The sequence below is a fragment of the Camelus bactrianus genome, chromosome 7 (assembly GCF_048773025.1).
Source record: "Camelus bactrianus isolate YW-2024 breed Bactrian camel chromosome 7, ASM4877302v1, whole genome shotgun sequence".
In the NCBI taxonomy this organism is placed as follows: domain Eukaryota; kingdom Metazoa; phylum Chordata; class Mammalia; order Artiodactyla; family Camelidae; genus Camelus; species Camelus bactrianus.
Genome location: NC_133545.1, coordinates 80,161,139 through 80,175,569, shown reverse-complemented (window position 1 = coordinate 80,175,569; position 14,431 = coordinate 80,161,139). Strand labels below are relative to the sequence as shown.

The window sequence follows — 14,431 nt, the reverse complement described above, 5'->3', positions numbered from 1 at the left end:
TTCCCAAATAACATTTAGATCAAAAAAGGAAATAAATATTAAAACAATTATTTAATAAAGAAAATAAGAATGTTTCCTACCAAAGAACTTGGTAACAAGTAAAACCTATCCTTAGAGGCAATTCTGTAGGCTTTAATGTCTTTATTATTAAAGAAGAAAGGAAAAAGAGACAAAGTAACTATGTATCTTAATTAGAAACAAAATGGTGGTAAAGGAAGCAATAAAGAAAACAATTGAAATTAATAAAATGGAAAACCCCAAAATTTGCAGAAGTAAATCCAAAAGCTGGTTCTCTGAAAACACCAATAAAACATAATCCTCTTTTGACCCTGATTGTTTAAAAAAGAGGACAAAATTATATAAGATAGAAATGAGAATGGAGGTAATGATGGAAAAGAAAATTCAAATGTTATAAATTACTCAAAAAACTCAAGAGGAACACATTTGAAAACTTAGGAGACATGATTTCCTAATAAAATTGATGCAACAAGTAGAAAACATGAAGGGACTAATTACCATTGAAAATTGGAGATTAAATACCTACTCTAAAAAATAGCATGGAGATGATAATTTCATGGTTAAATCTTTTAAGTCCTTTTTAATCTTTAAAGAATGATGGATAATTCAATATTATTTTTTTACTCTTCTAGGGCACAGAAAAAGAAACTCTCTAAATCATTTCATGGAACCAGCTTTACTGTAACCTGATAAAGGTAATATGAAAAAAAAAAAAAACCAACCTAAACCCGAAGTTCAAGTTAGCTTAAAATATGTACTCAAAGGAGAATCCAGTACCTTATCAAAGGAATAATTCAAGAAGTTTTATTTCATGAAAGCAAAGTGTTGCAATATTAGGAAATCTATACTTTGTTGAATCAATGATTTAAAAGAGAAAAAACATATATTGTCCTAATAAATGTGAAGTCAGTTGAAAAATTTAAAAACATCATTCTTCACAAAATAGAATAGAAAGAAATTACTAATTGATAATGACTTTATAAAAAAGTACAACAGCAAGTAGCATTCTAAACACTCAGATGTTAAGATATTTCCTTTATAGTAGGGTAAAGAGGTCATGGTGATCACCATTATTATTCAACACTCTTTTGGAGACCAGTGAATGCAAAAGAGAGATAAAGTAATCAGTATAATATGTATGAATGTTGGATGATAAGAGATGAAATAGGTTTTTTTTTCTGTTTATATGATTGTACATCTAGAAAATCAAAGGACTTTGGTTAAAAACAACTGAATAAGGGAACTTGATACGGTCTCTGGATATAAGAAAAATAAACAGACCAATAGCCTATTTTCTATCAATACCCAACTAGAAAGGTAAATGAGATAAATATTCCACTTGCAGTCAATCACCAATGCCTCACAGAGGCGACCCCTGATCTGACTTCTATCACTTAAGATTAGTTTTGCCAGCTTTAGAACTTCATAAAAATGGAATCACATATGTCCTTTTATGTATTTGGCTTCTTTGACTCAACATAATGTTTTTGAGATTCATTCATGTGATTGCATGTAAAGTAAGTTGGTCTTTTTTTATTGCTAAGTCCTCTTTTCATTGTATGGCTGTACCATGGCTTGTCCATTCAGTTGTTGTTGGACATGGGGATTATTTTCAGTTTTTGGCTATTGTGAATAAAGCTGCTATGAACATTCTTATTATACAGGTCGTTTTGTGTACACATGTTTTCATTTCTCTTAAGTAAATGTCTAGAAGTGGATTTGTTGATTCTTTTGATAAGTATAAATTTAACTTTATAAGAAAGTGCCAAGCCTTTTCCCCAAGTGATTGTACCATTTTACACTCCCACCAGCATTGTATGTGAGTGTTAGTTGCTCCACATCCTTTTTCTCACTTGGAATGTCAGTCTTTTTTTTTTTTTTTTTTTTTTTTTCATTTTTTCAATTGAAGTATAGTTGATTTACAATGTGTTAATTTCTGGTGTTCAGCATAGTGATTCAATTGTACATATATATATATTCTTTTTCATTACAGATTATTACAAGGTGTTGAACATAGTTCCCTGTGCTATACAGTGGGACCTAATTGTTTATCTGTTCTGTATACAGTAGTTTGTATCTGCTAACAGTCTTTTTAATAATAGCTGTTCTGATAGGTGTGTAGTGGAATCTTACTGTGGTTTTAATGTTCATTTTCCAGATGATTTATGACATAGAAAATCTGTTCATGTGCTTATTTGTCATTTGCATATTTTAAAAATGAAGTCTTTGCCCTTTAAAAAAATCAGGTTGTCTTGTTATTGTATTTTAAAGTTTCTTCGTATATTCTGGCTATAAGTCCTCTGTCAGATACATAAATTGTAGATAAGTTCTTTGCATTAGTTGTATCCATCAGAGAGTTGTGGAGATAGGAGTTGATGAAGTTTTTGTTGGGAGAGGGAGCATAATGCCTGTGGAAGATAAAAAGAAGAGAAGCATGAATAGGCAGGGAAAACCAGTATAGAGTTGTGCAGGTCTGATCCCTGTAAATAGGAAAGGGAAGGAGGAGGATGTGGGACTGGGCAGAGGGGGCTTCAGATTGGTATGCAGATCTTGCAGAGTCTTGGCCAACATAAAAGGGGGCTCTAGAGCAAAGGGCAAAGAGGAGTCCTGCATTAGGTTCACGTGGCCAGGCCTTGGTACCGCTGCCACGCCCAGTATTGGCTGGGGGATGCCCTGGAGGAGGATAACCATGTCTGGAAATCTGAGGGGGATCCTGTAGGTACTACCAGCTGGAGGCTGACTGCTATTCTCCTTTGTCAAGAACGTGATGATGGTCTTTCAAGGTCCTTTCAAGTGTGTGATTCTATTTTTTTTTTTCCAAAATAACTTTCCTTTTCTTTTTTAAATGAGCTGTAAATAACAGTGACATCTCCTGCATAAATTTTGGTGTCACAATGTGAACTTACTCAAAATATTTAGTAAACTTATCTTGCAGCGCTGTGTCTCTTACATAAATACTCTCTGATGAGGTCAACCTTTGGGATTCACTCTCTTCTTTTCTTGTTCTTCTGCTTATCGTGGATCCTTGTCTTTTCTTTCAGAGCCTTCAACAATTCTTTTTTATGTCTTTCCATTTCCCATCTCCTGCTAAGTTTCATTCTTTATCTCCGCCTTCCCACACTTTATTTGTGCCGTTTGCAAAGTGCTATTTTGCAGTTGGTATAATAAACTCTGAGAGGGCGCAGACCTTTTCTCAATTCCTCTTCAAAGTTCCTAGCACACTGGCTTTAATCATGAAGTCTCTGGCAACGAGCCAGCAGAACCCCAGATTTCTTTATACCAAGGGAAATTGTTTTCCACATTTCCATGTCCCTTCTAAACTTCCATACATTCTGCGAACCTCTGGGGTATCTAGTGACTAAGTCTTTGGGTGCTGTCTTTTAATTGCTTATCTCAGGTTTTCTCTAAGGCTGTAAAATATGTATTGGAATAATAAAATTGCTGCTAGTGGTGAAAAGAACAGGAGAGCATTCAGAATACGGCTTCTAAAGAGAGGGCCTTAGAATAAGGACAGTAGTTAACAGGTAGACCCCGGGCAGAGTTGCCACCTTTATTTTAAAGTGTGTCTGTAGGAGACCCAGTTATAATATAGCTGTCAAAGGTAAGAAGGAAATTATGAGTCCAATATAGAATGTTTGTTGGCTATTTGAAAGGATGAGGTAGAATGTCAGACGGGAAGCCTGATTGATCTTTCTAATGGCCTACTGATCGACAGCTCTGTCTAGTAGCATTTAAGCACGTTCAAGTCCATCTAATGTAAAAAAACAAAAAATCATTCCTCAACTCCAAGCTCGCCTCTAGCTATTGCTCGATGTGTCTCTTTCCCTTTACAACTAAACTTCTTGAAAGAGTCAGTGTCTCCACTTCTGCACCTCTCACTTGTCAACCCCCTGCAATCTGGCTTCCAACCCCACTACTTTATTTGTAATGAGAGTCAGGGGGTGGGAGCAATTTCTGCAATATTTTTGCTGATGACTCGCAAATCTTTGCCTCCAGCCCAGTGATCTCTGTTCATCAGATTCATGTATCTAACTGTCTACAGGATATCTCTGCTTAGATTTACCATATGGATTTTAATGTATCACATCTGAATTTATCTTTTTTTTTTTCTTTCAGTGCTCTTCCTCCTCTTATGTTCTCTAGCTCCTTGCTGCTCAAACTGTGGTGCAGACACTGGTAGCATCAGCATCACGTTGGTATTGGTTAGAAATGTGGAGCTCCTGGTCCCATCCCAGACCTTGAGTCAGAATCTGCAGCTTCAGGTGATTCACATTCACAGTCAAGTTTGAACAGCACTGCAGTTCATTGAATGGTCCCCACATCAGCTCATTCTCTGTATCCTAAATATCTCCCATTTCCCCATTTTTTCCCACTGCCCCTTCCCTGGTTCAGGCTACTGTCCTGCTTTACCTGAATATTTTAACAGCTGCCTCACATCCTCTCTCCCTTCCAGTCCATTTCCCCAGCTCAGCTGGAGCAGTATTTCTAAAGCAAAATCTGATAGGGCCATCCCTTGCTTAATTTTCTTCAATACTTTCTGATTACTCTCAAGATAAAGTCCAAATGCCTTTACTTGCTTAAAAATACCATGTGTGATCTTGCCCCTGATCACCTTTCTGGCCTCACTTCTTATCACCTTCACTTGCACACATCAATTTTTAGGCCTTTGCCACATTATATTTTCCTCTGCCTAGAAATGTAGCCTCTCCCTCTGCCAAAGGTTACTTATATGTCAAGTCTTAACTTAAATGTCACTTTTCTTTGGAAGCTTTCTCTAAGTTAGTAGTCGCTCTTATGTATGTTATGGTCTTCACCACCTTGTATTATAAATGCCTAATTGTCTTCATTCCCTGCTAGACTATAAGCTCTTTGAGGCAGGGACTGTGTGTCCTAGTTAACTATTTTATCCTTATTGCCTGGTATAATCCCCGATAAATATTTATTAAATAGATGAATGAATTCCTTTAAAAATTCTTCGAACCTATATTCTAAGCAATTCCATGTTCCAGTTATAATTATGTACCAATAAACTGCGTCTATAAATTCAGATTAAACTAAGAACTTTCTAACATTCGGATGTTACAGGGGAAGGGAAGATACAGAAAGATACAGAAAGTTATAGTGAAAAATTGTATTTCATGAATTTAGAAAAACTTTTCCTTTCGATTTTGTAGCCATGGTTGACATAGTTATTGATTTCAAGGTATAAATAGTTAATTGATCTTAGCATGCACAGTGAATCTTGGGCTTCCTGGTCTTTCCCACACTTGCGTTTCTGGTTTAAATTTACCTCTTAGCTTTGAGGTCTTCAGGTTTTCCCAGTGATGATTTTTGAAGGATATGTTTCCTGAATCCATGTATATCTGGTGTCAGTATTATCCCTGTTTCTTTTTCAGTTGTATTTGTCTGATATTTCATTATCTATCCTGTTACTTTTAATTTTTGGGTCACTTTATTGCCTGCTTGCCCCTTGAACAAATAGGTATCATATATGTAATATACGTATATATGCACACACACTCACACATATCCTCTATAGGTATGTGTCTGTGTTTTGGTATGATCTGAGAGTCTTTCAATGGTGACATTTAACGTATAAGTGTTAGTTACACTTTGACCATATATTAGAAGGATGAAGCTGTGTGGAGGAGAGCTTTGTTTCCTCCTTTCATGAGGAAAAGAGTTACTCTCGCAACATCAGATAGTCGCATGACTGTGCCCTCCGTGTTTTGACAGGCAATATAGCAGAGACGTTGATTGAATATGGGCAATGAATAGATAAAGAAAATAGATTGTATTCATCTCCACAATGGAATATCATTCAGCCACAGAGAGAATGGAGTACTGATACATGCTGTACCGTGAGTGAACACGGGAGACATTATGCTAAGTGAAAGAAGCCAGTCAAAAGGCTACATATTGTGTGATTCCATTACATGAAATGTGCAGAATGGGCAAATCCATGGAGCATAAAATAGATTAATGTTTGTCAAGGGTTAGGAGGAGGGTGAAGGTGGAGAGTGACTGCTAATGGGTCCAAGGTTTTTTGTAGAATAATGAAAATGTTCAGGACTTAGATAATGTTGATAGTCAGACAACTTTGTGAATATACTAAAACCCACTGAATTGCATACTTTAATAGGTGAATTTTATGGCATGGGAATTATATCTCAATTTTAAAAAATTACCAGTAGAGAGGAATGAAATTTAAAAAAAATCAATAGCTTATACTTCTGGATAAAACAGAAGATTGAAGGGTAGTTTTGAAAACAGTCTATTTATTGCCCAGGTGTCATTGAAAGAATACAGTGCACCATCAGTGTTTGGAGAGCATGGTGTCTCTAATAATGATATAACATCAGTTTTGCACCATAAAGCCAAACTCAACAGTAAAATTTATACTAAACAATGTTACTTCAAGATGACTAGCAGAATGAAAATGGAGAAAAGAAAAAAGCTTTAAAAACAAATGTGTTAAGTTGGAGCATATGCAAGTGTAAGATTAAAAATTACATCATACAAATCTGGAAAAAAATGTCTTGTGGAATGTCAGTTTAAGTTATATTCACTTGCATAGTTATTTATCATGTAATTAAAGTAGATTTGTTAAAAAAAAAAAAAAAGAATATGGGCTCTGGTGTTAGACTGCCTGGGTTCAGTCAAAATTTAGCCCTTTCAGTTTCTAGCTATGTGGCCTTGGACTTAACTTTCCTAGGCTTAGGGTTTCTTAGCCCTACAATGGAGAGCATGCCATAAATTGTAAGATGTACCATTTTATTGTGTACCACTAAAAAAAAAAAATGCTGCAATCAGAACTACAGTGAGATACCGCTTCATTCTCACTAGAGGTCTTTAATCAACAAGTAACAGACTGATTTTAGGGCTGGCACACAGGAGTTTAGAAGTTGCTAGTCTATCGTAATAACAATTAAAAAACTGAACAAATGGAAAAAATCAACAGCTCCTCTTAGATCCATTAGAGAAATGAGGTTACAGGACAAACTTCTGTCTCCCAAATTGGGGAGACAGAAAGTAGACACAGAGAATCAAAACTTACTAGAGCACAAACCCCAAAGCAGAACCCTTGCAGACACCAGTGCCAGGGTAGGAAATCCTGAACTGTAGTTGACAGATTCCTGGAGGCCCAAGCAGAGGACCCCCACTTGGAAGCAAACAAGATGTCCTGCAGTAGGGGAATTGGCAAATTAACTGTGGTACATCCAAACAATGGAATATTATTCCGTGATAAAAAGAAATGAATTATTAAGCCATGAAAAGACATGGAGGAAACTTGAATGCATATTTCTACATGAAAGAAGCCATTCTGAAAAGGCTTCTTTACAGATTCCAGTTATATGACATTCTGGGAAAGGCAAGATGACGGAGACAGTAGAGACCAGTGGTTGCAAGGGTTTAGTGGGGAGAGAGGGATGAATAAGCAAACCATGGAGGATTCTTAGGGCAGTGAAACTACCCTGTATGATATTTTATCATGGTGAATAGACACCATTATAAATTAGTCCAAACCACAGAATGTACAACACCAAGAGTGAAATCTAAATATGGACTCTGGGTGGTAATGATGTGTCCTTGTAAGTTCATCAGTTGTAAGCAATGGTCTAGTATAGTTCAAGATGTTGTTAGTAGGGGAGGCTGGAGAGAGGCAGGAATTATATGGGAAATCTCTGTACCTTTTGCTCAACTTTGGTATGAACCTAAAGCTGCTCTAAAAAATAGAGTATTATTAAAAAAATGCCAAGCAGCTTCTTACAAAAAGATTTGAGTTTTATAAGTGAGTGGGAGGGAGGCTGCAGGGAGAAAATGAGGTAAAAAGTTTTCCTCCTGATATGACTCTATGCCTCAACTTTTGTTGGCCCTTATAGACACATGCAGTACAGAAGATTAGGACAGACACTTCATCAAAGATATACAGATGAAAAGAAATTCAAAATCATTAGTCATTAAGGAAATGCAAATCAAACACAAAGTGACACTACTACATATCTATTAGAATGGCTGATATTAAAAACACTGACCATACCAATTGCTTGTGAAGATATGAAGAACTGGAACTCTCAAATACTGCCTCGTGATATTACATGCTGCTAAATGGTACAGCCACCTAGTAAAACAGCCTGGTAGTCCCTTAAAAACTGCCATGTGACCCAGCCATTCCACTCTAAGATACTTGCCCAAGAGAAATGAAAGCATATGTCCATACAACGACTTATATGTGAATGATTATAGCAGGGTTTTTTTTTTTTTTTTGTAACATCCAGTTGTAGTTTATCTATACCATGGATACCACTACTCAGCGATAAAAAGGAAAGACTATTTTTTTTTTGATTGAACCCAGGACCTTGTGCACGCCAAGCACATTGCTCTACCACTGAGCTATACCCCCTACTCCCAGGAATGCCTATTGATATGTACAACAATGTAGATAAATTTCAAAATAGTTATGCTGAGTGAAAGAAGCCATCCAAAAATGATACTTGATGAATCAACTTATGTAAAACTCTAGAAAATAAAAACTAACCCCTAGTGACAGCAAGTAGGTTAACGATTGCCTAGGGATGGGCAGTTGGAGGGGTGAGGAGAGGCAGGATAAAAGGGGACAAAAGGATTATGTGGATATGTTCATTATCTTGAGTGTGGTGATGACTTCGCAGGCATACAAATGTGTCAACGTCAAATTGAACACCTTAAAAATGTGCATGCCTGGAGGAAAAAAGGATAAAAATTAGATGATCATCACCATGGATGCAACACAAGTACTTGAGAATATTCACCACCAATTCAAATTATCTTAGCAAGCAAGGCAAACTAATAACTGAACAAGGCAAATCGGTAACAAGTAGAAAAATAAAATTAAAAATGAAACATTTATTTATCAAATGTTAGGAGTAAGTCTAACAAAAATGTGTAAAACTTCTATGTTAAACATTATAAAATATTAGGAAAAATTAAAGAAGAGTTTTGTCATGGATTGAAAGACTCAATATTGTGAAGATGTTGACCTTGCCCGAATTGATTAGGGTTAGGGTTAGGATTGTGAGAATGTGGAGCAACCAGAATTCTCAGACACTCTGGTGGGAGTGTAAGTTTGTAAAATCACTTTAAAAAGCTGGCAATATCTTTTTAATAATAAAAAAAAAAAACCTGGCAATATCTGAACATACACATAGCATAGAGCTACATATAGCTCAGCAATTCCACTCCCGGGTATGAACAGAAATGAGTCTACAGAGTTAGTAAATGAGTAGTAGAATATTCATAGCAGGATTATTTCTAATACCTGAAATCTGGAAATATCTCTGAAATATCTCTTCATTTAGTTCTTCTATGGTATCTTTGATTAGAGCTTTGATGTAGTTTTCATCATATAGGTCACATACATACTTTGTTAGATTTATACCTAAGTACTTTGTTTTCTGAGGTTCTAATGTAAATGTTACTGTGTTTTTATTTCAGATTCCTTCTTTTATTGCTAGTGTATAGGAAAGTGATTGATTTTTGTAAGAATCTTGTATTCTGAAACCTTACCATAATTGCTTATTAGTTCAGGAGTGCTTTTATCAATTGTTTTTTGGCTAATGCTCTGCATTAGATCTCTAGAAACTATTTATCTTCTAACTGCAGGTTTCTACCCTTTGACCAACATCACCTCAATCCTCATCACCTTCCCCTGCACCAGACCCTGGTAAACACATTCTGCTCTGTTTCTACAAGTTCAGCTTTTTTAGATTCCACCTGTAAGAGTGGTGGTAGTGGGCACCCCTGTTTTTTTCTGATCTTAGATGAAAAGCTTTCAGCCTTTCACCATTGGGTATGATGTTAGCTGTGACTTTGTTGTATATGGCCTTTATTACGTTGAGGTATGTCACTTCTATACCCACTTTGTTAAGCATTTTTATCACGAAAAGATGTTGTGTTTTGTCAAATGCTTTTTTGCACCTATTTAAATCATCATACAATTTTTATCTTTCTGTTAATGTAGTGTATCGTATTTATTGATTTTATACGTTGAACTATTCTTGCATCCCAGAGATAAACCCCTCTTGATCATGGTGTGTGATCCTTTTAGTGTACTGTTATTTAGTTTGCTAATATTTTGAGAACTTTTTGTATTTATAGTCATCAAGGATATTGGTCTATGATTTTCTTTTCTTGTAGTGTCTTTATCTGCCTTTGGTATCAGGATAATGCTGGCTTTGTAAAATGAATTTAGGAGTGTTTCCTCCATTTCAGTTTTTTTTTTTAGAAAAGTTTGAGAAGGATTGGCATTGGTTCTTTTTAAAATGTTTAATTGAATTTGCCAGTGAAGCCATCTGGTCCTGGGCTTTTCTGTGTTGATTATGGATTTAGTCTTCTTACTCATACTGGGCTGTTTAGATTTGCCATTTCCTTATGATTCAGTCTTGCTAAGCTGTGTGTTTCTGGGAATTTATCCATTTCTTCTAGGTTATCCAATTTGTTGGCATATAATTGCCTCTTATGATTAGGAGTCTCTTATGATTCTGTGTATTTCTGTGGTATCAGTTATAATTTCTCCTCTTTCATCTGATTTTGTTTGAGTATTCTCTTTTTTCTTAGTTTAGCTAAAGATTTGTCAATTTTTAAAATTTTAAAAAACAGCTTTTAGATATTTTCTCTTATTTTTCTGGTCTCTATTTTCTGCTCTGCTTTTTATTATTTCCTTTTTCTGGTTACCTTGGGCTTAGTTTGTTCTTCTTTTTCCAGTCCCTTGAGGTGTAAAGTTGGGTTGTTTTTGAGTTCTTTCTTTTTTCTTAATATATGCATTTATTGCTGTAAACTTCCCTCTAAGACTACTTTTGCAGCATCCCATAGGTTTTAGTATGTTGTATTTCTATCTTCATAAGTTTTGAGATATTTAAAAATTTCCCTTTTGATTTATTCTTTGACCTTTTGGTTGTTAAGGAGTGTGTTGTTTAGTTTCCACATGTTTACACATTTATGTATTTTATGATTTTTCATGATCTTGACAACCCTGTGGAGTACTGGCAAGGTATCCTGTAGAATGTCCCCAATGAGTTTGCCTTATATTTTTCTTGTAATTAGACTAAAGTTATGTTTTCTTTTTTTGAAAGAATACTAGAGAGGTGAAGTACCCTTTTTATCACATCATATCAGGGGGTAAATGACATCCACATGACGTACTGGTAAAGTTAACCATCATCACTTGGTTAACGTAGTGTTTTCCAGATTTCACCTTCGTAAAGATATTATTTAATATTCGTCTTCACCATTAGAATATAAGATCTATGAGGGTAGAGATGCTATATGTTTTGTTTATTGCTAATCCTCAGTGTCTAGAACAGTGCATGACCCATAGACACTCAATAAATATTTGTTGAATGAATAAATGAAAAAAATGGAAGGATGGATTAGATGATCCTTAGCGTCTCACTCCACTCAATTCTTTTAAAAATTTTTTCTGGTCATTCTTGTGATAACTAACAGCAATTATTTGAGGGCATATAGTCTATATGGAAGGGATGTATTACAGTGCCTGCCACCCATTACTAAATACATACGGGCATTAGCGCACATTGGTTGACCAGTGACTGACTTACTAAGACTATATTTAATTTTGGCTTGAAAAGCCAGGGCAAGATTATCTAGGCCATCTTTGTTCAGGTCAGGAGTTAGCATACAACATTTGCATGAGGTTAGGTTTTGGTAAGACCTAGATTTTCAAATCTCATTTCTACCTTTTCTGAGCATTGTGTTTCTGGGCAAGTGGTTTAGCCTCTCTGACAGTCTCATCTCTGGTAAGCGGGTAATTGTTCTTTCCTTGTTGGCTGATACTAGGTGCCTACTCAGTGTCTGGCATTTTGCTCAATAAACGCTAGTTTACTTCACTTTCCACAGTCTTCTCAAGCATGTGGTTGAATTAATTCTTCTATTCTGGGACAGTCATTTTCTACAGAAGAGCATCTTTTATCTGGAAGATCAGTGCTGATAATTCCGTTTCATTAAAGAGCTGGTGATTTAATAATTTACTTAGAAACAGGCCGTGGCTTCCATTGTAAAACTCATCTGGCATATGTGCAAAGAACCACTATTATTTTCCTACAGGCAAGAAAGCTGACGGAATATAAATACTTTACAAATGTGCACAGAACAGTTTACCCTCATGCAATGTCTGCGCCTGAAGAAATATCATATTGGTGCCCTGCAGTGGATGTGGCTCAACATAAAATTTGTCACTTCCCAAGCACTTGAATTATTGCCCCATTTCTTATACCCCTGCACTGCATGTGCTTATTTGGTAATGTCGGCTTGCCTCCTTATTTCAGCAGCTGAAGTGGCACAGCCCTGTTTTATAATTTGCCAAGTGATGGAAGGTGCCAGGCAAATCCATATTACCCCGGTAACGTCTCTGATTCCCAGTTCTTAACGAAGAAGAAAGGACAGTGAGCGCTTAGCTTGAGGGTGATGTGTTCTGTGGGAATGTATGTTCTCTGCCAGTTGTTTATGATTTTTTTCTGCTGTACAGACAGAGGAGTGGAGGGACATATTTCAAATTCCCATTGGCAAGGGCTCCTGGGTCTTTTATAAAGATTTGTAAAATTCCACCCCTCTGAATCTTGTCAGTGATGTCTGGACATCCTCCAGGCTTTCTTTCCATAAAGCTTTCAACCCACAGAGCTGAGTGGGCTGGGCAGGAAATGTATATGGGAGAGTGTGTGCTTGCATGCGTGTGCACGTGTACACGTGTGTCTGTATGAAGCTACCTTAATTGAAATGCCAATATTCTGTCACTTTCTGGTCGGAATTTACTATAGCAATAAAATGGAAGCATCCCTCTGTATCGTAAAATGTAGCATTTGAGTTTTGCTATTTATTTAGATCAGTGTTCAGGTCGTCTTTTGGTTTCTTTCTTGTTTTTCTTCTCTAGAGCATCTCATCAGCTGTTGAGTCCAGGGGAAAATTATTAATTATTAATTTTCCCCTGGAGCTGTGACAGTTCTCCATGTGGAGAGAGGGGATCACATTCAGTCTTCAGGGATGAGAGGTGTGAGTGGGATTTACCAACTTTTTAAAAAAACATTTTCTATTGAGTTATAGTCATTTTACAATGTTGTGTCAAATTCCAGTGTGGAGCACAGTTTTTCAATTATACATGAACATACATATATTCATTGTGACATTTTTTTTTTTTGCTGTGAGCTACCACAAAATCTTGTATGTATTTCCCTGTGCTATACAGTATAATCTTGTTTATCTATTCTGCATATGCCTGTCAGTATCTACAAATTTTGAACTCCCAGTCTATCCCTTCCCACTCTCCTGGAATTTGCCAACTTTTATGGTCTGAAAATGTCCACATTTTCTTTTTTTCGAGTCCTCTTGGGAAGTGTGAATATTGGCAAGGCAAAGTTTTCACTTCTTCCCAAATCATCAGATAATCGTTAGTGGAGTTTGCCTGGCCATAGAAGTTGGTTTGTGGTCTGCAGGTTCAAAAAAGCACTTCAAAACTGCTCTTACAAGCTTTCAGGGTTTGGGAGCAAATGACAGAAAAGCAGATTTAAGCAATAGTTATCTCATTAGGAGGAAAGACTTTGGCTGCTTCTTTTATTCTTTGTGGGTTGATTCAGGTTCAAAAGTTTCCATGGTTCTATAAACTGGGATTCTGGGCAAAAAATAAATTGAGTGGTAAGAACCGCCAAATAGGTTTGATTTCGCCCTGGACGCTGTCATGGTTAACTTTATGTGTCAACTTGACTGGGCTGAAGAGATGTCCAGAATCAGGTAAAATATTATTTTGGGGTGTGCCTGTGAGGGTGTGTCAGGAAGAGATTAGCATTTTGAATCAGTAGACTGAATAAAGAATATTGCCCTCACCCATGAGGCGGGGCATCCTTCAATCTGTTGAGGGCCTGAATAGCACAAAAAAAGGTGGACAAATTCTCTCTCTCTGCTTGAGCTGGAACACCCGTCTTCTCCTGCCCCTGGTGCTCCTGGTTCTCTGTCTTTTTGATAGGTGGAACTTACCCCACTGGCACTCCCTGATTCTCAGGCCTTTTAACTGGGGCTGAAATTACACCAAGTGCTTTCTTAATTCTCTAGCTTTCAGACAGCAGATCTTGGACCTTCTTGGCCTCTGTAATCACATGAGCCTGTTCCTAGAACAAATCTCCTGGTATATCTCTATATATGTATCCCTCTGGTTCTGTTTCTCTGACTAATATAAGCACCATGTGTTGGAAGGAACAGATCAAACCGTCTACTCCACTTTAGCAGATTTTGCATCTGTTCACTTTAGGGATTAATTACTCTCTTGAGTGTGGTGGGTTTCACTAAATTGAGATTGACTAACTCCATGTATTCATTCTGTGAATACTAAGTGCCAAACACCATTTGTGTTTACAGAGATAATTCAAAC

The 14,431-nt window shown here is 36.5% G+C and overlaps 1 long non-coding RNA gene across 4 annotated transcripts in view; it reads left to right on the top strand.

The window, feature by feature from the left end:
* Positions 1 to 14,431, top strand: part of LOC123614601 (uncharacterized) — a 136,131-nt gene that overhangs the window by 1,329 nt on the left and 120,371 nt on the right. For all 4 annotated transcript variants that reach the window (XR_006722037.2, XR_006722038.2, XR_012508281.1 and 1 more), the window contains exon 2: positions 651 to 713. This is a non-coding gene — a long non-coding RNA (uncharacterized LOC123614601). The remainder of the gene's footprint in view (positions 1 to 650; positions 714 to 14,431) is intronic.